The sequence below is a fragment of the Rana temporaria genome, chromosome 4, assembly GCF_905171775.1.
Source record: "Rana temporaria chromosome 4, aRanTem1.1, whole genome shotgun sequence".
Lineage (NCBI taxonomy): Eukaryota > Metazoa > Chordata > Amphibia > Anura > Ranidae > Rana > Rana temporaria.
Window position 1 is genome coordinate 279,243,767 of NC_053492.1, and position 12,855 is coordinate 279,256,621.

Genomic DNA, 12,855 nt, shown 5'->3' on the forward strand with positions numbered 1-12,855 from the left:
AAGCAACCACAAGCATGAGATCGGTGAATTTTTTTTCACCGATTTCATGCTTTCCAGCCTGGAGGAGAGATGTGGGGTCTTATTGACCCCGCATCTCTCCATAAAGAGTACCTGTCACACACATTCCTATTACAAGGGATGTTTACATTCCTTGTAATAGGAATAAAAGTGATAAAAAAAAAAAAAATTAAAAAAAAAGTGTAAAAAAAGAAATATATATAAAAAAAAAAAGAAATAAAAATTTATTTTTTTAACGCCCCTGTCCCCGGTAGCTTGCGCGCAGAAGCGAACGCACACGCAAGTCCCGCCGACATATGTAAACGCCGTTAAAACCACATATGTGAGGTATCGCCGCGTGCGTTGGAGTGCCAGCAACAATTCTAGCACTAGATCTCCTCTGTAAATCTAAACTGGTAACCTGTAAAAAATTTCAAATCGTTGCCTATGGAGATTTTTAAGTACCGAAGTTTGGCGCCATTCCATGAGTGTGCGCAATTTTAAAGCGTGACATGTTAGGTATCTATTTACTCGGTGTAACATATTTCATATTTTACAAAAAAATTGGGCTAACTTTACTGTTTTTAAATTTTTTTAATTCATGAAACAATTTTTTCCCCAAAAAAAGGCGTTTGAAAAATTATTGCGCAAATACCGTGCAAGATAAAAGGTTTCAATGACCGTCGTTTTATTCCCTAGGGTGTCTGCTAAAAAAACATATATAATGTTTGGGGGTTCTGCGTAATTTTCTAGCAAAAAAATTATGATTTGTACATGTAGGAGAGAAGTGCCAGAATAGGCCCGGTATGGATGGGTGTATAACTGCCCTGTATGGAAGAGGTTAAAGAGACATTTTTTTTTTTTGTCATTTGAAAAAATGACATTTCCAAATTTTTTTTTTTTTTTTTTTGCATTTAAGCCCAAATATGAGATCTGAGGTCTTTTTGACCCCAGATCTCATATTTAAGAGGACCTGTCATGCTTTTTTCTATTACAAGGGATGTTTACATTCCTTGTAATAGGAATAAAAGTGATAATTTTTTTTTTTTTTTATTTCAGTGTTAAAAATTGTAAAATAAGTAAAAATAAATGCGAAAAGCAAAAAAAAAAATTTTTAAAGCGCCCCGTCCCGACGAGCTCGCGCGTAGAAGCGAACGTATACGCGAGTAGCACCGACATATGAAAACGGTATTCAAACCACACAAGTGAGGTATCGCCGCGATCGTTAGAGCGAGAGCAATAATTTTAGCCTTAGGCCTACTCCGTAACTCAAAAAATGCAACCTGTAGAATTTTTTAAACGTCGCCTATCAAGATTTTTAAGGGTAAAAGTTTGACGCCATGCCACGAGCGGGCGCAATTTTTAAGCGTGACATGTTGGGTATAATTTTACTCGGCGTAACATTATCTTTCACAATATATAAACAAATTGGGCCAAATTTATTGTTGTGTTATTTTTTAATTTAAAAAAGTGAATTTTTTCCAAAAAAAGTGCGCTTGTAAGACCGCTGCGCAAATACGGTGTGACAAAAAGTATTGCAATGACTGCCATTTTATTCTCTAGGGTGTTAGAAATAAAAATATATATAATGTTTGGGGGTTTTAAGTAATATTCTAGCAAAAAAAAACGGAGTTAGGCTTACCGGTAACTCTTTTTCCAGGAGTCTTCCAGGACAGCCATGAGATATAGCTCCTCCCTCCGGGACAGGAAACACATTAACCCCAATTATAAAAGGCGGTCCTCCAGGCCTCTTCCTCAGTATTACCAAGAATTCCTGAAGGCTCTGAAAGACATAAAATTACTAACACACCGTCAGTACATACATCCACTTCCAGTTAATAATATAAACACCGGGTGGGAAGCCAGGCTGTCCTGGAAGACTCCTGGAAAAAGAGTTACCGGTAAGCCTAACTCCGGTTTTACCCTTTCGTCTTCCAGGACAGCCATGAGATGATTGGCAAGAAACTTACTTATCAGGGTGGGGCTACTGCTTGGAGGACCCTTCTGCCAAATGCCTGATCCTTCTCAGACATCAAATCCAGGCGATAGTGCTTGGCGAAAGTAGTATAACTTGACCACGTTGCCGCCTTGCAAATCTCTTCTGGAGAAGCTCCGGCCCTCTCTGCCCATGAACTCGAAACAGCTCTAGTTGAGTGTGCCTTAACAAACGGGGCCTGTTTGCCCTGTAACTCATAAGCCTTTCCTATTGCCATCCTGATCCATCTAGCAATGGAAGATTTAGACGCTTTTTGTCCTTTTTTACTTCCCGAAAAATTCACAAAAAGAGAATCAGACTTCCTAAAAATCTTGGAAGCTTCTAAATAAATTAAGAGGCATCTCCTGACATCTAGTGAATTTGGGGATGCTACCTCAGAGCTTGAGGTGGAACAAAAAGAAGGTAGGACAATGTCCTGTGTCCTGTGAAATTTGGATACTACCTTTGGGAGAAAACTGGGATCTGTTTTCAAAATAATTCTATCCTCAAAAATCAACAAAAATGGTTCCTTAATGGAAAGAGCCTGAAGCTCACTCACCCGTCTGGCTGAAGTGACTGCTACCAAAAGTACTGTCTTAAGTGTAACCCATTTAAGGACGGATTCCTCCAGAGGTTCGAATGGACTCTCTGACAGTGCCTTAAGCACCAAAGAAAGATCCCAAGAAGGACAGGCTGTTATTCTTGCTGGCTTTGATCTTGACAATGCTTTGAAAAAACTTTTAACAAATGGGTTCTGCTGTAGGGAATCCTGTAGAAAGATACTAAGAGCTGCCACCTGTACTTTTAAGGTGCTAGGGGAGAGCCCTAATTCCACGCCAGCTTGCAAGAAGTCTAAGATAGCTGGAATCCCAGGTTGGTCCAAACCCTGTTTTAACCACGAGCAAAATCTCTTCCAGTATTTTGCATAAATTGCCCTTGTTACTGGTTTCCTGCACTGCAACAAGGTCTTTATGACCCTTTCAGAGAAACCCTGCGCTCTTAACTGTTCCTCAGAAACCACGCAGTTAGGTTTAGTCTGTCTACCTGTGGGTGCAGAATTGGACCCTGTGAAATCAAATCCTTCCGGACTGGAAGGTGAAATGGGGGGAGAACACTCAGTTTCTTCAAAATTGCAAACCAGGGTCTCTTTGGCCAAAAAGGCGTGATTAAAATTAGATCTGTTTCTTCCGTCCGGAATTTTTGAAGTACTGCTGCAATCATCCTCACTGGAGGGAAAGCGTAGCAGATGTTGAACCTCCAAGGACCGGAAAAGGCATCTATCCTTAAGGCCTGGTCTCTTGGGTGAATTGAAAAGAACTGTGTTACTTTCCTGTTCTGTTCGGAAGCAAACAGATCTACCTCTGGAAGACCCCATCTCTGTATTATCTGAGAGAACACCTCCTCGTTCAGGGACCACTCGTCCTGCCTTAATGGCTGGCGACTTAAGTAATCTGCCAGAAAATTCTGAGTGCCCTTTAGGTGGACAGCTGTTAGCGAAGACAAGTTGGCTTCTGCCCAGGAGAGGATCCTGCTGGATATCTCCTGAAGAGCAGGACTTCTTGTCCCTCCCTGCTAGTTCAAGTACGCGACAGCCGCTGCGTTGTCTGTGCGAACTTGCAGGTGCCTTCCTACTATGCTTCTCTGAAATGACTCGATCGTCCTTAGGATCGCCAAGAGCTCCCTTTGGTTTGAAGAGCGGCCTGCTTCTGAGGGAGACCAAGCTCCCTGAGCTACTTCCTCTTCCAAGTGGGCTCCCCACCCCCAGGCACTGGCGTCTGTAGTTACTATTCTTTCCACAGGGAAGGTCCAATCTAGACCTTTGCTCAGATTGTGGTGTGTTCGCCACCACCACAGTGTCTTTTTTACTCTGTCTGAGATTAGGATCGGTACTTCTAAGTCCTGGCTTTGACCACTCCAGAGACGAAGCATAAGTTCCTGTAAAGGACGTTGGTGAAACCTTGCCCAAGGAACTGCTGGAAAACATGATGTCATGAATCCCAGCACCCTCATCACTTCCCTGACCGAAGTCGGCTGATTGGACTGTAACAGGGCTACTGCTTGATTCACTTTGGCAATCTTCTCTTCGGGGAGATAAATCTTTTTCTCTACCGAAGAGATCCTGTACCCTAGGTACACGACCTCCTGGGATGGGATCAACTGTGACTTGTCTCGGTTGATAATCCATCCGAGTGAGGAGAGAAAATCCTGTGCTATCTGCAGATCTTTCTCTAGCTGTTGAACTGATCCTGCAACGAACAGCAGATCGTCCAGATATGGGATCACAGTGATCGCTTTGTCTCTTAGAGGGGCAAGGGCCTCTGCTAGAACCTTCGTAAAGATTCTCGGAGATGAGGATAGCCCAAAGGGGAGAGCTTGGAACTGGAAATGTTGAATCCTTGCATCCACCCTTACAGCCACCCTGAGAAATCTTTGGTAATCTGGGTGTATGGGAATATGCAGGTAAGCGTCCCTGAGATCCAGGGTTGCCATGTAACACCCTGGGAACAGACATCTTGTTACCGTAAAGATCGACTCCATCCTGAACCTTTTGTACTTCACAAATTTGTTCAGAGGTCGGAGGTTCAGGATCATCCTGAATTTTCCCGATGGTTTTTTTACTATAAAGACATGGGAGTATACCCCTTGTCCCTGCTCCTCCTGGGGGACCTGAATTAGGACTCTTTGATCCACTAACTCTCCCAGAGACAGGAACAAGGCTTCTGCCTTTGCCCTGTCCCTGGGCGGCTGAGTAACCATAAAGTTTAGGTGAGGCAGTGACGTTAACTCCAGTTTGTACCCGAACTTTATCAGATCTAATATGAACGGGCTTGAGGTTGCCTTGGTCCATTGTGGGAGGAACTGCCCCAACCTTCCCCCCACCGGGACCCAGGCGTCACTGGGCCTTTGGGGTGGATTGAGGAGGATTGAACAAGATTCCTCCTCTTCCACGACCCTTCTGACCTGTCCAATGCTTTTTGGGCTGACCCTCTTTCTTTTGGTTCTGCCAAAAGCCTGATCCCTTGAAGCCTCGAAAAAAACCCTTTCCTTCTGTCTTCTTCTTCTTTTCAGGAAAGGCCTTTTTTCTGTCTTGAGTTCGCTCCAATGCCTCCTGGAGGCCGGCCCCGAACAAGTGGTCTCCTGAAAACGGTAATCCGCATAATTTTAATTTTGAGGCGGCATCGCCAGCCCAAGTCTTTAGCCATACAGATCTTCTGGCTGCATTAACCAGAGCTGCTGACCTGGCCGCTAACCTCACCGATTCCTCTGAGGCATCTGCTAGGAATCCTACTGCTTTAATTAAGAGCGGAAAGGATTTTAGAAGCTCCTGTCTGGAGGTACCAGCTAAAATGTGTGCTTGTAGCTGAGCGAGCCAACACTCCAAATTTCTAGCTACACAAGTAGCTGCGAGGGCTGGCTTTAAACCTATAGAGGAGGCATCCCACGCTCTCTTTAACAACAAATCTCCCCTCTTGTCCATTGGATCCCTAAGGGAACCCAGATCGTCAAAGGCCAGATCAGTCTTTCTTGATACTTTGGCTAAAGGGGCATCCAGCTTAGGAACTTTGTTCCAGGGATGTGATACATCCGCTTCAAACGGGAATCTCCTTTTAAGGCTACCAGAAAAGAAAGGTCTTTTCTCAGGTTGTTCCCATTCACGCAGAATCGTATCAATTAAAGATTTATGAACCGGAAAAACCCTGGTTCTATTAGCATTTCCTTGATACATAAGGTCATGCTTTGAGAGCTGAACCTGTTCTTCTGGGATCTCTAACGTCTCATAAATAGCATTTAGAAGATCCCCAACATCGTCCAATGATAACTTGTATCTAGACACCCTGGAGGAATCCTCTTCCCCTTCTGAATCAGATGCTGAACCTGCCTGGGAGGAAGCAACTGATCTAGGAGTCCTCTCCCTACATTCTTCTTCCTCCTGAACCTGAGGAACAGAAGAAGCACTAGAGGTTCTAGGTAGGGACGAGGGAGGACCCTGCATCTTGTCAATCAGACCTTTAAAGGACTGAAAGGTAGATGAAATCTCATCCTTCACAGATGACAAAATCTGGTGACAAGTGGTTACTGCATTATCTTTAACCAAACTATTGACACACTCGGGACATAACGGCTTTTCCCAATTAGAACTTAGCTTAGTCCCACACACGGCACATTTCTTTCTAGGAGGCTGGTTCTGAGATTTGTCATGGACCTTAACCTGTTTAAAGAAAGCAGACAAAAATAGACCTCATTATAACCTGGCCAAAACCCTATTCACCACTGTGAAGGTTCCTAGAAAAGTGCCAACCCTCCACCATTAGGTTCACCACCAAGGGGGGGTATTTGGGTCTAGTAAGACCCCCGCCCCCCAGCGTAAGCCATGTGCTGTCACCAAGCTTACCTGAGAGGCACCGGAGCCTGTTGAACCTGGATCCAAATGAGCCACTGCTGCCTCCATGGTTCTTGGTGTCCTCGTTCAGCGCTCCGAACACACACACCAGCGCCGGGTTCCCTCACCGCACCTCCGCGCCCTTTTTTGAAACCGGAACGACGTTTCCGGGCGCCCCCTGATGACGCGCTTCCGCCGGGGAATACGACACTTCCCCTCTTTGGAACGCAGGAGCCCCGCCTCCCGCTGGCGAATCCGGAAGATCCTTCCACCGCACGCGGTCTGCTGGCGTCTCTCGCCTTACCGCTGCCAGGGGATGCTGCAGCTTGGGGGACCGAGCTCCTCCGTCACCCGGGGTCCAACTCTCGCCGAGTCCTGGCGGAGGTGAGTACAGCTACACTCTCTACCCCTAGGGCCAGAGGTGTGCTGTTGGGAAGAAAAAAAGGTAGGTTCAGCCCTTTATACAAAAAAACGTTCCTAATGTGCTCCTTCCCATCCGGCAGGAAACACAAAAAAACTGAGGAAGAGGCCTGGAGGACCGCCTTTTATAATTGGGGTTAATGTGTTTCCTGTCCCGGAGGGAGGAGCTATATCTCATGGCTGTCCTGGAAGACGAAAGGGTAAAACTGTTTTAGTCTCGTAAACACTGAATCTGAAAAACAGGCTTAGTAACGAAGTGGTTAAAGCGGTGGTTCACCCTGCAGAACAACATTTTAGCATACAATTTGGCATTGTAGCGCGAGCTACAGTATGCCGGTCTTAATTTTTTTATCGCCGTACTCAGTGTAATCGTACATAGTAGATTCTGACTGCCCGCGGGGAATGGGCGTTCCTTTCAAGAGGGAGGGTGATTGACGGCCGGCTCTGGCACGTCACGCTCCCCGAAGACAGCCGGAGTAGGTCTCGGCTAGGGTTGCCACCTCATCCCTTTAAAAAGGAACACATCTGAATTACACAGGTTCTGTGGCTGATTAAGGTGGTAATTAAACTCACTTGGTGCCTTATCTGCATTAAATTAGCCTCAGAATCTGTGTAATTCAGATGTGTTCCTTTTTAAAGGGATGAGGTGGCAACCCTAGTCTCGGCTCTTCACGGCGCCTGCGCACAGACTATGCGCAGGCGCCGTGAAGAGCCAAGCCTATTTCGGCTATTTCCGGAGAAGCGTGACGCGCCAGAGCCGGCCGTCAATCACCTTCCGTCCGGATTGGAACGCCCATTCCCCGTGGGCAGTCGGAATCTACTATGTACGATTACACTGAGTACGGCGATAAAAAAATTAAGACCGGCATACTGTAGCTCGCGCTACAATGCCGAATTTTAGGCTAGAAGAAAAACATTTTTTAATTTTTTATTTTATAGGGTGAACCCCCGCTTTAAGGAAAAAAGGACGCCAATTTTGTTTGGGAGCCACGTCGCACGACCGCGCAATTGTCAGTTAAAGCGACGCAGTGCCGATTTGCAAAAAGGGGCCTGGTCCTTAAGTTGCATTTTGGTCCGGGGCTTAAGTGGTTAACCTGTACGGTTTAGGAGATATCCCCTGTATGTGCCAATGTCATCGGCACAAACGCACTGGGACAAACTGGAGCAATGACACGCATGCGCAAGTGGGATGTCATCGTGGCTCTGGCCAATCAGTGCCAGAGCCCACGATAACCGGAAGTCACTATGGGAGAAATGTCGCTACCACAGGGAGGGACGAGCACCGCTGCGGGGGCTTTGATGCAAGGTAAGCAATTCATAATGAGCTAGTATGCTATGCTCATTATGCCTTTGTCTTGCAGGTTTTCTTTTCTGAATGTTTACAACCACTTTAAAGCATTTATAAACATTCCCCTCTGGGTGATCAATGTACATTGCATGGATAACTGTTGCAGATTCCTACCTTTTTTTTATACTGAAGAAATCCCTGTGTGTTTCTCTGCGCCTCTGTTCTGAGAAGGTCTAATAGGAGGGGTTTCATAATCAACAGGTGTGGAGCTACAGGGCACTAATGAGGAAATCTGCTGGGCCTGCATCCCTTTAGATGGGTTCCTATTGAAAGTATCCCAAAAAAATGAAAATGAATGCAAGGGATGCCTGAAATCTGACTTATGTTTGGCTCCCCAATTTTCCCATAAGTCTGCCTATCACACAAGCAGGATATTCTGTCTCTGGGGATTGGTCAGTACACTGTACAGAAAACTCCAGGTAGCCATATTGCAACGTGTTCTCAGAAAATTATGCTGGCTGTAGACTGAAAAGGGCTATCAGCGTGTGACACACCAGCTCGGAGACAACCAACACCCGCAGTGCAACCATTACCGTATTCCAGCTAACCATAGTAACTGGAATACACCAGAGGGGCACATACCATCGATGAGCACCCCACACTTCCATCTCAACTGCATCTTCTTAAACCAGTCAAAAGATCAACTACCGCCACATGATCAGCTGTCATGACGTCTTTTGCTCATATTGCACCTGCAAAGATAAAACAAACAAAACACAGGGAGGGTGGGTGGTAAACTGCCTGCTTGTCACCTGTCCCTTCTCTGCTGTCCAGGAGACCCCAGCTATCCTTTAACTACCACAAACCCCTCCTCATCCTGTTGCTCCAACCAATCCACATCCCCCATTCTCCATCTACAATTTTTAAACCCATAGTTGCTTCCCCTTCTCACATTGTCATGCCGGCCCCGCACTATAAATTAATTTTATTTTCTCTTTCCGGGCCTTACATGAGAAGTGCCACCTTGTTTTGTGTCTGCCTAACCACGAGTACTCACCATCCCCCTTGCCATCAACTAAATTAATGAGACCACACATGAATGGGAGTACAAATGGCCATAGTAGCCTTTTTAATAACAAAAGCAATTAATCAGCCTGTTGGTCTCATGACGGCACCCAGATGCTTGGGCGTATATTGCCTACCTAGGGGTATGACTACCTCAACCAAATCCTTAAACACAACTACCTACCATTCCACACCAAACTACAGGAAGATCTCACCAGACGGGTGTCATATGAATTCTCATGGATGGGGCGCCTAGCTGCCTTCAAAATGCTTCATCTTCCCCCAATTCTTCATCTATTTAGAACTCTCCCAATTCCATCCAATAACGTCAAATCACTTTAAACTATTCTATCTAGATTCATATAGCAAGGTAAAAAAACTAGATGCGGACATGTAAAACTAATACAACGTCAGGCAGTACTGCATAAGTAGACTTCCAAGACTATTACTTGGCCTTGGTGCTCACACAATCCAAAGAATGGTTCCTACCACCCTCCACTTTATGGGGGAAAATGGAAACTGCAACGCTCCCTGGGGGTAAATTATCTACATGGATATTCTCTTTTGCACTTAGAGCCAAAATCCAACCCGTGTCTCCCCACCAATTTTAGCAACACTCAAATGCTGGGTGCGATTTCTAAAAACCAGTTCACATCCTCTCCAATCCGAGGCCCATATCTTTCTGGAGGTACTGCAAATTTCATTCCAAACTAGACAACAAATGTTGGAGGTCACGTGGGCAAAGGGGAGATATGTTACATATATTCTGGAAATGCCTTGAGTTTTCGAAATATTGGACATCTACCTTCCAATTACTCTCTGAAACTACCCAAACCACAATCCCTATGAGCCCTTTAATAACACTTCTTTCTCTAGGCATAGAACGCTACCCTAATCCGATTAGAATCGTAACACGCGTTGCTGTCAGTAAGACTCATCACCAGAAATTGGAGGAAACCTGATCCGCCCACATAGATGTGGTGCATACGACCCACGTACACTTCAGGAATAAATACTAGCATTGAACCATACAGACCACAGTAATACACTGTGGTAGCTATGGGTAATCTGGACTAGATCCCCAGGAATAGTTGAGGCTCTTTGCTATTAACTTTGATAGTTGAGAAATATATGGCTTTGCTTTAATGAGCTACTTTTACTGTTTAAATTGCTTTGACATTATAGGTTTGCAATACTAAGGTATATTGTACAAGGGAGAGGGGGTTGCCTCCCACCCAGGCACAGTACCCATCGGGGTGTCCGGGAGGGCAGGCAACTCCCATACATCCGCCATACCCAGAGGAACTGGATAAACAGCATGAATACCATTACCTTCCACAATGTTACCGTTTCACTTCATATAGTTCTATCTAGAATTGTTAATTATACCCATTCTGCATTACACGACAACTTCTGGTGATATGTTTGCATATGTATATCAACATCTTTCATTTGTTGTAATGAAAAAAAGTAAATAAAATCTATTGCTTAAAAAAAAAATAGATGAGAGGATAGATTTATGACATTTAATCTTCCTTCTGAATGGCTTTGATCATGAAGGGTTCTATTCCCATTTGTGTCAGGGGTAATGGGGATGCATTCACTTGTCTAAAAAAACATCTAATTCAGTTATTTGTACCCTCTGAATAGTTCTAGGATCTTTTTTGTTAATTTTACCTCGATTGGCGGAGCAACTTTATGTATTTTTATTTTGTGCACCACTATTTCTCCTGTTACATAGTTATAGTCAGGTTGAAAAAAGACACAAGTCCATCCAGTTCAACCAACAAAAACAAACAAAATAAAAAACACAGTACAATCCCATACACTTAACTCCATACCCACAGTTGTTATACCCACCACCTCTGGCACCACATGATGATTCGGTCTGTTGAGAATCTGTTGTGCGTTTATGGGTCTGTTTAGGGAAAGGGCTTTTATTCCAAAAAGGCAGCCTGTGTGGGAAGAAACGGAGGAGGAGGAATTAGATGGTGTATCAGATGATTAATCGTTGTTTGTATTCGCACTCTCCTGACCTGTGGTTTTCTGATTCTTATTATTGTCTTGGTTCCATCTGTATGCTCGACCTACACTGAATGCATTTTTGTCTCTCCAATATTTTCTCTTTTTGACAAGTACGGATTTTCCAAAAACTTCCAAATGTTCAAGGTTTTTTTCTCAAAATTAGCATATTCCTCATAGCTTTTCAGTGGGGTTGAGCATAAAGCAAACTAATTTCTTAATCCATAATTTCTAACTGCTGTCAATATTCTGCTGCCACATGAAATTTTGTGATCATTTAAGCTTCATTTCACTTTTTTTTTTAGATCCTTAGTGATAACCAAAAATGGAAATATTTGGATCCTCAAACCAATGGGATTAAAGTCTTCCTTAACGTATCTCGAAGGATTGGATATGCCAATGTAAGGCAGACTTATTTTCAAGAGTTTTAGTAAGACTAAAAAAGAAAATCAGATGTAACCTGTTCTTTACCCTGGTAGCTCTTCTGAATATTGGACATAATTCCTCTCATTCTCCCCCCTGTAGATCCTCCAGCCCTGGATAGAAAAAAAAAATAATAAAGATACAATATATTAAACTTGGTCTAGATGATTCTACCCCCAGACCAAAAGATAGCTCCAAAAATTGGAGGAAAAATTATGTTACTTGAATAAAAAAAATGGGTCCACATCCAATAGCCTGAGACAAGACGAGGTTTGGGTGTATTGTCCACCTTATTAAGACATAATTGGAAAGACTCAGGATTTTGGATGTGTAATTGTCACCATCCCTCAGAGAACAGTGAAAAGTGAAAAATCTAATTTGGGATTTGTGAGGCAATAAAAACATTTTGAAAATGTTTTTTTATATAAGAAATTGATTAACAAAATAAACATTATAGAAAAATATTCATAGAAAAATGTAATATGTTGAGATTGTGCAATTGTTAAAAACATTACATACAGTATGATTGAAAGTGGCAATTCCAGCTACTTGTAGTGACCACCAGTGGATGAACTGGTGGTTACGGGTAGAGGGATATCCAATTCATTTCAATTACTAATAGAATCTTCCTCAGGGCATTGGACCTCTTCTAGAAAAATGAAAAGCACAAAAGCAAAGTTTGAGAATCCATATCAACACCATGTATATATCACAAGAAAGACTAAAGATATATGACATATAACACTTACATTTTAAATATGTGGTTGCTCATGACACCCTTAAAGTGGAGTTTCACAGTAAAAAAAACTAATTATGAACATCTTGCCTTAAATATATATAAAAAAAATTCTTAACATTTTTACTCACTTCTATATGGCTGTTACTAGGCAGATTTTTTAATCTTCCCAGTCCAAGGTGGTAGAACTTCTTGTTTTAAGACCCTACTGCCTCCTGGGAAATGAGTGTCATAATTTCCCAGGAGGCAAAGGGGTCTTAGGACCACCTTGGAATAGGAAGATTACAAAATATGCCTAGTAACAGCCATATAGGAGTAAATATGTTAAATTACTGGGCATTACTGTGCCTAAACAACCCAGCATGCACCTCTCGGAAAATCCAGGAAGAAACATGAACTGGGCTTCATAATGCCCACAGCTATGATGGAAACAGCCACAAAATCCGTGAGATTATATCAGGTACGTTTTTGCAACTGTTTATGTACTGATCGTGCTTTAATATGTTTTAATATTCATAATGTAATTGAGATGGCAAAAAAATTAATTA

General features: G+C 43.3%; 1 long non-coding RNA gene across 1 annotated transcript; it reads right to left on the bottom strand.

Moving 5' to 3' along the window:
* Positions 1–10,988: 10,988 nt before the first annotated feature.
* LOC120937279 lies at positions 10,989–12,298 on the bottom strand. Its single transcript, XR_005748696.1, has 3 exons — positions 12,091–12,298; positions 11,620–11,684; positions 10,989–11,081 (listed from the first exon to the last, which is right to left on the bottom strand). It is a non-coding gene; the product is annotated as an uncharacterized LOC120937279 (long non-coding RNA).
* Positions 12,299–12,855: the final 557 nt, after the last annotated feature.